Genomic DNA, 12207 nt, shown 5'->3' with positions numbered 1-12207 from the left:
TCATGATCTCATCATTTCATGCACAGATTTCATCCCGCTCCCCTCTCAGACTTATCTCAAGGACAAGATAGAAACAAATCTATCTGATTGGTAAGCCAGCTGTGAGTCAAGTTAGCCATAAAAATATTTTTAACTTATTGATTAATTATTTGATGCATAGGCACACACAATTATTTTCAGACTGCTGGGAAGAGACATTCATTACATGTTATTTTTCCAGAGGGACGGAGCCTAAGCCAAAAGCCTACAGTCACCTCCCCACATTCTGTTGTGATGGCTCTTGACCTGGTTTCCAGCTTACAGTAGCACAGATTAGATTTGGAAGGCAAGTCTTTCAAGAACAGAACTCACCTCGTCTCATGGGAGCTTTGGCTGTCTTGGCTTGTCTCAGCTTCTTCAGATACAGATAGTCAGATTCCATGGTCATTGAGCCCTGGACTCATCCAAATTTGGGTTGTCACTGCTAGAAGATTTTTGATTTTTATATATGTCTCATATCCCACCGATATATTTACCTTAATCAAACCAGCATCTTTGAGAAGTAGGCCTGGGAGCGGTACATTTTTGGGAGTCCTCTTATGAAGGCCTGCTTCACCACCATGGTATTAGAGATATCAGTTTGAAGATGTGGAAGCATTCCATTGGAACAGTCAAGCCCAAAAGTGAGGTAAGTAGGTCTTTCAATTCTTAGAAAAAAAAAATTTTAAGTCTGTTGTTGGAGAAATTTGAAAGGGACGAATCAGAAGTAGATTCCATAGCTGATGCCTGTGGCACACCATGTCCCTTCCTTTTGGTTTGTCTAGTTTCAGTGCAACTGTGACGTGTGTGTGCTGCCAGTGACTCAAACCAAGTGCATTTCTCAGGGTCCTTCTGCTTTGCTGGCTCAGAGCTTTCCCCAAAACTATCGTAATCAGCTTTGCTTCAGTTATTTGCAATCCATACACTGGAGTTAAGACCTTTGAAAGCAGCCCTCAAATAACAGGGACAGGGGCCAGTGTATAAATGTCAGAGGCTCCCTCTCTCCTGGTGGGACAATTTTGAGTTACATTCTACACAGAACATCCCCAGAAGGGTTGATCCTTCTTGTCTTACTCTCCCTACCCCCTCATTTCTACTTCCAGGGATTATCTTCCAAATAAACTACCTGCTCTCAAGTGAGCAAGCTCTTCTTTCAGGACATCATCTCCAGGAGTGTGGTACTTGTCCAGGATATCAGATGGGACTCTTCCAGTTGAAAATGGCAGAAAACCCGCAGAAAATATATTTTGATAAATTGGAAAGGGTGGCCTCATTTACCTGAAAAGTCTAAGGATGGAATTGACTTCGGGTACTATAAGGCATGGATTTAAAATATCACATCGCCATCTTTTGGCTCAGATAGATCTGCTGTCCTCCTTATGGTCGGCTTTATACTCAAGTAAGTTCTCTCTCTGTGGTCATAAGATGGCTATAGTCATTCCAGATCTTCTCTTCTTTAAGCTTCAATTCCAGCTAGAAAGAGCAAGAATATCTTTCCCAGAGAGTTTAGAAAAAGCCCCACGGTGTATCTTTGGCTTTCTTTGGGTCACATGTAGATACCAAATTGGATGTTCCACATCTAGATATGAATGTGTCATCGAGGGAATCAGGATGAGGTGACCTCCCCAGGGGAAATCACATAGAGTTGTCAGAATAAGAGTAAATACTGACTGGGTGGCAAAATACAACTGAAATCCATTACATCCCCTCTTTTGGCTGCCTGGAACACACATACACATACATCCTTCCTTCCACACCTTGCAAGCTTCTGTACTTACTTAAAATAAACTCCCTACTTGTCAAAAAAAAAATCATCCAAGTCTATTCCAGCATCAAGCCTAAGATCTCTGGATGATATGCAATTTTATCAGTCAAGGCAAAATATCATGCCTCATAATAATTTTGACAACCCCTAATTCATTCAATGTACCATGGTGGAGAGAGAACAAGAGAATGGCCATAAAGCCACCACTTGGGAAAGGCAAGAACGAGAAAAATTTACAGTATTCACCAATCCAGAGCACATGTCATGGCCTGCTCAACAAGAATAACAAGACTGAATTACTGCCTGGCATTGGACTTTCATCCTTGGTTAGGCAGCCTGGATGCCCTGGGAGGCTCCCCCCTCCCCATTTTCTTCCATAGCCCATGGAAGCAAGAGCCATGCTTACATGGAACGTATAGTTAGAATACATTTGGTTCCAAAAGACCAAAAATCCAACCCAACTAGGCCTTTGGAAAAATGTAATTTACTAGCTAAGATAACAGAAAAGTTCAGGGGTAGCATTGGCTTCAAGGGTAGTTTGCTGCAAATACCAACCCCTGTTAACCAGGACCCAGCTTCTCTTCAGCACATGGTCAATTAGCCATGGCCTATTCTGTGTTTTGGCCTTATTTTCAGAGAGTCTGTCTTCCTGATCCTGAGATTTCTACAGAAGATCTAAATTGTGTATCTTTTAGGCTTTAAGCTCAATAGGATTTTACTTTATTTGCCCTGGTTGTGTCATATTCAGTCCCTGGTTGGGAACTGAAATATCCTGATTGCTCAGACCTCAGTCATATGTTCCACACCCCGAAGAAGCCAAGGCCACCTGAAGGAGATAGAATGGAAGTGCATTAGGGGTGGTTCCCCAGAAGGATATTGGGGTGTGGTTATCAGAGAAGAGTGAATGGATGCTGGGCAGTAAGGCACATCAACCAGATCCAGAGGCGTGGGGACATCCTGACTCACACACCCACCCAGCCCAGGATCTCTATCCCTGGCTTTCTAAATAACATTCAGGTTGACCAGGAGCTGGTGCTGCTGCACTCAGCTGAGAACTCAATAAATCAGTGATTCACCTGAGGCCAGTGAGTACATGATGCCAACGTCCCAATCAGGAAGGAAGTTGTTGAAAGAAGGCATGGATGTTGCATATGCCACAGGGCATTGCAGTGACTCTGACTGTCCTGAGCTTGTCTGGAAAGTTCTTTTCCGTTTGTCACCCTCTAAGAGCTGGATATGGTTGTGTGTTCCAAAGATGCAATTTTACAAAGGCTCAAGCTCTCAAAGTTGCTCCAGAGGATTGGGGTTGCGGGTGGTGGGTAGTCAGGCTGTAATTCCGTATGTTCATGCTCAAGCTCAATGCCAAGAAGAACTCACAGCTAGAGAATAATAGAATCAAAAGATAAATATGGCATATCTTTTCAGAAAATCTATTTTGCTTAATAGAAAGTAATTTAAAACATTACTTATATAACAAACAGATATATAATGGAGTAGATTGAAAAGTTTACAATAATTTTAAGATAAGCCATAAATTTCAAAGAAATATTCAAGCTTGCTGTGGAGACCCAAACTAAAATAACTTGCATAACAAAGAGGAAAAAAAAAACACCTTTGTTGACTGGGCGCGGTGGCTCACGCCTATAATCCCAGCACTTTGGGAGGCCGAGGCGGGCAGATCACCTGAGGTTGGGAGTTCGAGACCAGCCTGACCAACATGGAGAAACCCTGTATCTACTAAAATACAAAATTAGCCGGGCATGTGGCACATGCCTGTAACCCCAGCTACACGGGAGGCTGAGGCAGGAGAATCGCTTGAACCCAAGAGGCGGACATTGTGGTGAGCCAAGATCGCACCATTGCACTCCAGCCTGGGCAACAAGAGCGAAACTCCATCTCAAAATAATAATAATACTAATAACAACTTTCTCTTTCAGGCAGAGACGAGGAAGGATGATCCTCATCTAAGAAGTTAATCCTCTCAGCAGAAAGCTCAGTGACTTGGCAAGGTGTTCTTAATAGCCAAGGAACAGCCACTGTGTCTGGCTGAGCAATGGGCCTGTTTATTATCCCCAGCAGACCCACAGGGAGACAATTTAAAATGCAAGGTGAACAGAATCCTATTGTGAGTAAGTAGGACTTGCAGTGATGGAACTGTGAGGAAAGTATTGATCTCTTTCTCTCTGCTAGACAGGAAAATAAATACAATTATCTCCAGTATCCACTGAAGATTGGTTCATTGGTTCATGGCCCCCCGAAGGATGCCAGAATTCACAGATGTTCAAGTCTCTGATATAAAATGGCATGGTATTTGCATATAACCTATGCACATCCTCTCATATACTTTAAATCCTCTCTAGTTTACTTGTGATACCTAATGCAAAGTAAATGCTATGAAAATAGTTGGCATACTATATTGTTTATGGAATAATGACAAGGAAAAAAATGTACATGTTCCACACAGACACGATTCTTAAAAATATTTTCAATCTGCAATTGGTTGAATCAATGCATGTGGAACCCACGGATATGGAGAGCTGACCATATCCACATCTGCAACTCACACTGTTAGGCAGGGCATAAACAAGTCTGCCAGGCAGTCTCATAGGAGAGTCTGACACAGCATATTCAGGAGCAGTAAAACCAAAGTCCATCGCCTGCACAATTCTGCAGAACTTGGATGGCAAAGGCCACCACAGCCTGTCCCTCCCTGAGCTACTGGGATGCTATTTCCAGACTGACTTGCTGAGACTTTGCAGAAGTTCTGCTGGGAGGAGGAAGGTGTATGCTGAGGCATAACAATGCATGTGACAAGGTTTCCCAAATGGCAGGAGAGTCAAGTTGGAGCTTAGAGGGTGGAGGTGCATGGTACAGAGGCTTGAGGGCCTGAGGGCAGAAACTGGGTACCTCAGGCTGGGCGCAGTGGTTCACATCTGTAATCCCAACACTTTGAGAGGTGAAGGCAGGCAGATCGCCTGATGTCAGGAGTTCAAGACCAGCCTGGCCAACATGGCGAAACCCCATCTCTACCAAAAATACAAAAATTAGCCAGGCATAGTCAGGGGATGGTGGCGCCTGTAATCCCAGCTACTCTGGAGGCTAAGGCAGGAGAATCGCTTGAACCCGGGAGGCAGAGGTTGCAGTGAGCCAAGATTGTGCCACTGCGCTCCAGCTTGGGCAACAAGAGCAAAACTCTGTCTCAAAAACAACAACAACAACAACAACAACAACAACAACAACAACAACAGGCCGGGAACAATGGTTCACACCTGCAATCCCAGCACTTTAGGAGGCCAAGGAGGGTGGCTCATCTGAGGTCAGGAGTTCGAGACCAGACTGGCCAACGTGGTGAAACCCCATCTCTAGTAAAAGTACAAAAATTTGCCTGACATGGTGGCCCATGCCTGTAATCCCAGCTACTCGGGAGGCTGAGACAGGAGAATCACTTGAACCAGGGAGGCGGAGGTTGCAGTGAGCTGCACTCCAGCCGGGGCGACAAGAGCAAAACTCCGTCTCAAAAACAAACAAACAAAAACAAAAAAGAAAAGAAACCAATACGTCAGAACAGGGTCCCTGTGGGAGGTGGACTGCCTTGCATGCTTGCCCTTAGACTATGGGCACTGCCAGCTTATGGTTTGCAGTTCTTCCCACTATGTGTTGTCATTCCCTTTAGTTTTCCCCAGTCCTTCAGTAAATCCTATCTACCCAGGTAGCTATGTGTGGTGGGCTGTAAAGAGGACCTCTGCAGAGCCAAAAGAGGGCTGCAAAACCTGTCCCACTAGAGCAGAAACTGAGAAGTGAGGGTGACTGCCCAGCTCACATCCACATGGTGGTTGTATCTTTACCTTCCTTTCTTTGGTGAAATGGCCTCACTGTAGCAGGTGATCCATGTGCCAGCTGCAGGGGACCACTCCCATGACCACATGCGTCCAGAGGAGGCTTTTGGCCCTAGCTAGGCTCGTCAAGCTGACCCAGGAGGCAAGCCAGGCCAATGAGAACCCTTGCTCAGGTTTTTTCAGCTAAAGCTGGAAGAAGCTCTTTCCTATCAGGTGGGAAAGTTGGGAAGATTGTGCCCAATGCTGCCAGCAGCTGTAATTTTAATCCTATGGAGTGAAACAGTTTAGGAGAACAATGGCATGTAGAAAGAAAGAGGTGAAAGACAGAGCCTGAGTTGTGGGTGACCCCGTGTTTTCTATCTACAGGAGGACAGGTGCCCAGATGGCTTTGTACTACCCGGCTCTCCCTACTCCTGCTGGTAGTTCTTGGAATAACTGTAGAATATACAGAGACTGCAACATCCTAAGGTAAGGGGCGACTGTCCAGAACTGCCTGGGCTGTGTCCTCATCCCTCCTAGAACAGGATGGCCTGCAGTACTTGAACTCAGTGATCCAAGTTCCACCAAGGGCATAAAACTCAGAGTGGAGTGCTTTTGCGGTCCCTTAGCTGCAATGCAACATGGGTCATGTGCAGACAAGACTCCAGCCACCCTGGGCAGCCCCACTGAGCCTGGGGGAACTGGCTTGCCGTGGATCCTAGGCTTCTGTTTATCCTCACCACCTATCTGTGAGAAATAAAGTTGCTTTGCCTGACTCATGCGACTGTTCTTTCTCACCAGACTCCAGTGATAAAGAACCTTTGTACTACTTTTCATGTGAGTCAATACATTCCTCTGAGTTTCCTTGGATAATCAGATTATCCAAGTTGATTGGTATTGGATAATCATCCTGTTTAATCAGCATCGTTTCACATACATGCTTGTGCACACACATGCACATGTACACCCATAGGCACACATACACACACACGTGCATATGCAAAGAGCAAGGGCACTGTAGTCAGTGGGTTCCGGACTGAGACCAGCAGTGAAGGAAGTGAAGCGTAAAGTTGAAAAGGTGAGAATGTAACTCTGAGAGGTCAATTGAGAGCAGATGGGAGACATCCACCCCTCTTTCCCCAATATTATAGAGGGAAGGGACTTCTTAAAGGTGGAAAGACCTGTAATCCTAGCACTTCGGGAGGCCGAGGCGGGCAGATCATGAAGTCAAGAGATCGAGACCATCATGGCTAACATGGTGAAACCCCATCTCTACTAAAAATACAAAAAATTAGCCGGGCATGGTGGCGTACACCTGTATTCCCAGCTACTCAGGAGGCTGAGGCAGGAGAATGACGTGAACCCGGGAGGCGGAGCTTGCAGTAAGCCAAGATAATGCCACTGCACTCCAGCCTGGGCGACAGAGCGAGACTCCATCTTAAAAAAAAAAAAAAAAGGTGGAAAGACTGACAGTTTAGATTTGCAAGTTCCAGAGCAGAGCTAGAACCTGAGCTTCGAGACATAGACTACAGTTCATTCTATCTACTACACCAAGGGGACCCCACGAGTTAAAGGGAATGATAACAAGAATGTGTGTTTGTAGCAACAATTTCCCAATCAAAGCGATAATAATCATTAAAATATTCCTCAGGTTTACTTTTACATCTAAGGCATCAGAATAGATTTGGTCTTTTATAACATGCAATTATTTTCTAAATAAACTTCGACATTCCTGAGAAGTTGCTAGTAAGATTCATTTTTTCAGATATTAAAACCAAGATGCTGAGAAGATACTCTCAGAGCTTAGAATATATTCCAGAAAAAAAGGTAATAAAGGAGGCTGCTATGAATTGAATGGTGTCTCCCAAAATTCATATATTGAAGCCCTGGCCCCCAGCGTGATGGAATCTGGAGACAGGGACTTCAGACAGGGATTAGGGTTAGATGAGGCCATGAGAGTGGGACCCTAAAGATTGGATTAGTTCCCTTATAAGAAGAGGAAAAAGCCCGAGAGCCCTCTCTCCTTGTGCATGCCCGGAGGAAAGGCCCTGTGAGGACAGAGTGAGAAGACAGCTGTCTGCAGGCCAGGGAGAGAGCTCTCACAGCAACCAGATCAGACAGTACTTTTTGAGATCAGCCTTCTAGCCTCCAGAACTGTGAGAAACAAACTTCGGTTGTTGCAGCCGCCACCCAGTCTGTGGCACTTTGTTATAGCAGCACAAGCTGACTAATACAGAAGCCAAGATCACAATTACTGCAACCAAGTGTGCCAGGTTCCCTGGTTTCTAATCTGAATTTCCAGTATTCTATTGCATTGTCAGATAAGGCCCCAGACTAAGTGTCCACTTTTCTTTGTTTGAAAAAGAAAAGAGATAGGAATGGATTATCCTTGTGGGTCTAGATTATCCTTGTGGGCCTAAAAACCTGAAATGCATTCTAGCCATCCTCAGTGGTTCCTTGTTAATAATTCTTGACCTAGAAAATAGTTTGGATAATTATATTTTTTCAAAACTACAAAGCCCTGCTATAGATGATAAGATCCATTTTCAAAGGAAGGGAAAATCTATAAAATTGGAGACAAACTTTCCGGTTCAGAAAGTTCTTGGTCACTGGTCTATTCTGAAAATGTCAAAAAGTTTCTCATGTTCTAAAATTATGTTGTTTATTCTATTGTGGAGAAGTGAACGGTAGATTTTTTTTAAAGCATTAGGTACTAAAAAAAGAATAAATCACTTTAATCAGAAGCCTTTTTCTAAGACATGAAATCTCTTTAATGGTATTGATATTCTGCCTTTGCAGGCTTATATTTTTGAGTCACTCTCCTGACCTTGTGTGCTCACGTTGAAGTGCAAAAATTATTTCTGGAAATTGGTTGTAAACACAAGCAATGAAGGAGTAACCAACCATGAAAGCAATTAATTAAAAGAGCTCCCACTTAATTCCATGTTTTCTACAACCAACTCTTTTAGAAAATTGGTCACATTATAGACTCAGATGCACTACTCATTAAATTTAAAAAAATTACAGCCACATATAGTTACCCACAAGAAGCTGGCATTAGTGTAGCACCTCATCCCTGTGAGGTGGGGTAAGAGCTACTTTTCTTTATCTTTTTTCCTTTTGTGTTTAGTTGACACAGAGAGCTAGTTTTCCAAGAGCCTCAGGGTATGGCTTAATTTTGAGAAATGCTACGGCAAAAATAAGGTGGAAGGGAGAAATTACAAGGAAACATATGAATATCATTATAACATTTTATATTCACAAAAAATAAGCAGAAAGGCAACATACGGGGTAAATAAATGACCAATGATGTTTTTATTGTGGTGAAACACACATATCATAAAACCCACCGTCTTGATACATTTCTAAGTGTTGGTAACTGTAGACACAATATTGTCCAGCAGATCTCCAGAGTGTTTTCATCATGGATGACTGAAACACTATACTCACTGAATAACAGCTTCCATTTCCCCCTCTCCCCAGCCTCTGGTAACCACCATTCTTCTTGTTTCCATGAGGCTGACTACTTTAGACACCCTGTATATGTGGAATCATGCAGTAGTTGTTCTTCTGTGAGTGGTTCGTTACACTTTGCATAATGTTCTCCAGGTTCATCCATGCTGTAGATTAGGACAGGATTCCCTTCTATTTTTATACCTGAATAATATTCCATTGTATGCAAATACAGTAGTCCTCCCTTATCTGCAGTTTTGCTTTCTGTGGTTTCATTTACCCAGAGTCAACGGCAGTTTTTAAATATTAAATGGAAAATTCCAGAAATAAACAGTTTCTAAGTTTTAAATTGTACATCGTTCTAAGCAGCATGATGAAATTTTGAGCCATCCTGCCTGGGCCATGAGTCATCCTTTGTTAAGCAGATCCATGCCGTCCTCGGTACCCACCTATTAATCGCTTATCAGCCTCCCGGGTTCTCAGATAGACAGTGGTAACATTGCAGTGCTTCTGTGTAAGTCACACTTGCTGTACTTCATACTGGCCCCAGAGCACAACAGCAGCATGGTTGAGTAGGTATTTCTTATTCTCCCGCAGCATGGGTGAGTACACGTTCTTAACATCCTTTCCCAATACTCAGAGTTATGCAGCCTTAACTTGCCCAGCATCACTTCAAGACTAATTTGGAGCTGTCAGCTCCTCTGATTAATGTCTCAGCTCCCTCCATCCCATGGACAGATTTTAAATCCCAGATTAAACTTTCTTTCCCTTCCTTTTTTTTTTCCCAAGTTTTAGTGAAAAAAACCTCTCTTCCTGGTCTGCCATTCACTTTATCTTCTATTTCTATTTCCAACTGCTATGGTTTGAATTTGTCCCCTCCAAAACTCATGTTGAGTCACCCTAATGTGCCAGTTTTGAAAGGTGGGGCCTTTAAGAGGTAATTGGATCATGGGTGCCCTGACCTCATGCATGAATTAATACATTAATGGATTGATGGGTAAATGGATTAATGTGTTAATAGACTAATGGGCTAGTAGATTAATATGTTATCATGGTATAGGGACCGGTGGTTTTATTTTATTTATTTATTTTTGAGATGGAGTCTCACTCTGTCGCCCAGGCTGGAGTGCAATGGCACGATCCCGACTCACTGCAACCTCTGCCTCCCGGGTTCAAGGGATTCTCCTGCCTCAGCCTCCTGGGTAGCTGGGACTGCAGGCATGTGCCACCTCACCCGGCTAATTTTTTGTATTTTTAATAGAGACAGGGTTTCACCATGTGAGCCAAGATGATCTCAATCTCCTGACCTCGTGATCCGCCTGCCTTGGCCTCCTAAAAGGGCTGGGATTACAGGCGTGAGCCACTGCGCCCGGCCAGGACTGGTGGTTTTAAGAGAAGGGGAAGAGAGACCTGAGCCACCATGCTCAGCCCCTCACTATGTGATGCCCTGCACCACCTCAGGACTCTGCAGAGTCCCCTCCAGTAAGAAGGCCCTCGCCAGACGCAAACCGTCAACCTTAGACTCCTGAGCCTACAGAACTGTGAGGAATAAATTCCTTTTCTTTATAAATTACCCAGTTTTAGGTATGCTGTTAGAAGAAACAAAAAATGAGCTAAGACACCAACCTCCCAATGTTATTCTTTTCTAAATTGCAAACATAAGAAACAAAGTTTTGCAGTTGAAAATGGTACACAGAAGTACATTTTGGCGTGACATGACTGTGGTGGGGAAGAAATTACTACACTCCTTTGAAACCACGTTTTAAAGATCTCACTTGAAATTTGAAAGCAAGCAATAGGGTGTCCATAAACAACTGTCTAGGCTACTCATTAGGTGTTAATTCTGTTTTAAAGATCATGAGAACCCATCAGTAACAGAAGTACAGAAATTCTGGCAGATTGTATTTTCCAAATACGGCCACAATTATCTCACATCCCACATGTTCTTCTTGCAATGTGACTTTGACAGCCCTCCCACAGAGAGGTGAAATCTCTTGAGTCTGGGTAGGCTTGTAAGTGATGAAAGGGATGTTGTATGACTTTTGAGACTAGTTTGCAAAAAATGTTATGGCTTTCCCTGGTTTTCTTGGACTTCCTGCCTTTGGAGGTCTGAGTCACAACGTCAGCCATCTACCTGCTCTAAGGCCTCCATGCTAGGAGGAAGCACAAACTCTCCCCTCCAGGGAAACCACATGGAGAGTCCCTGGTGAAAAAAGAAAGATGTGAAAAAAGAGAGATGTCTGACCAGCCCCAGCTGTTCCAGCTCCAGCCACTGTCTGATCACAACAACACCAGAGATGGAAGCCTGAAACACCCGGCAAAGCCCTTCCTGAATTCCCAACCCACAGAAACCATAAAAGATAAGCCACTAAGTTTGGGGATGATTTGTTCATTATAATAGATAACTGATACAGGATTATTAATCTTTTCTCTTTCTTCTTATAAAATATTCTCTCCCATAGTCTTTCTTAAAATCGAGTATTGAATGGACTTGATGATTACAGGTGCCTGCCACCACGCCCGGCTAATTTTTGTATTTTTAGTAGAGACGGGGTTTCACCATGTTGGCCAGACTAGTCTCAAACTCCTGACCTCAAGTGATTCACCCACCTCAGCCTCCCAATGTACTGGGTTTACAGGCATGAGCCACCATGCCCGGCCACTCAAATAATTTTTAATGTGAAGTTATTTAGATCTATAGGATAGTGGTTAAGATTGCTGACCTTGGAGTGGTTCTGCTGGATGGGCATCCCAGCTACCACTTATTAACCACATGACCTTGGGCAACTTCCTAAGTAGGGTGAAATTGTGATTGCGTCCACCCTCACCTCCATTTCAGCAGACCACCCTTGTGTAGCAGCTAGGTAGTTCGTGTGGGAATAAATTGCCCTCAAACTCCATGGGTAGACTCTAGCTCCATGGGTTTGCAGTGCAATCCCAATCATGATAATCCCCAACCTCATGGGCAGAGTGATGACATCAAGCCTAAACTAATCAGTGCAGGGCATCTCCCAGACCATGTGACTGCAAATCACAGTAAAGCCGGTAGTAGCTGTAGAAGTGACTCTTTCTCCCTAGATGTAGGTGAGGAACTATGTGGTCCTGACAGACAAAGGCAGCCATTTTGTTACCCAACCAGGAAACACCTACCAAAAA

The sequence above is a fragment of the Pan troglodytes genome, chromosome 5 (assembly GCF_028858775.2).
Source record: "Pan troglodytes isolate AG18354 chromosome 5, NHGRI_mPanTro3-v2.0_pri, whole genome shotgun sequence".
NCBI classification, from domain to species: domain Eukaryota; kingdom Metazoa; phylum Chordata; class Mammalia; order Primates; family Hominidae; genus Pan; species Pan troglodytes.
The sequence above is the reverse complement of the archived record's forward strand: the minus strand, read 5'-3'. Positions refer to the sequence as shown.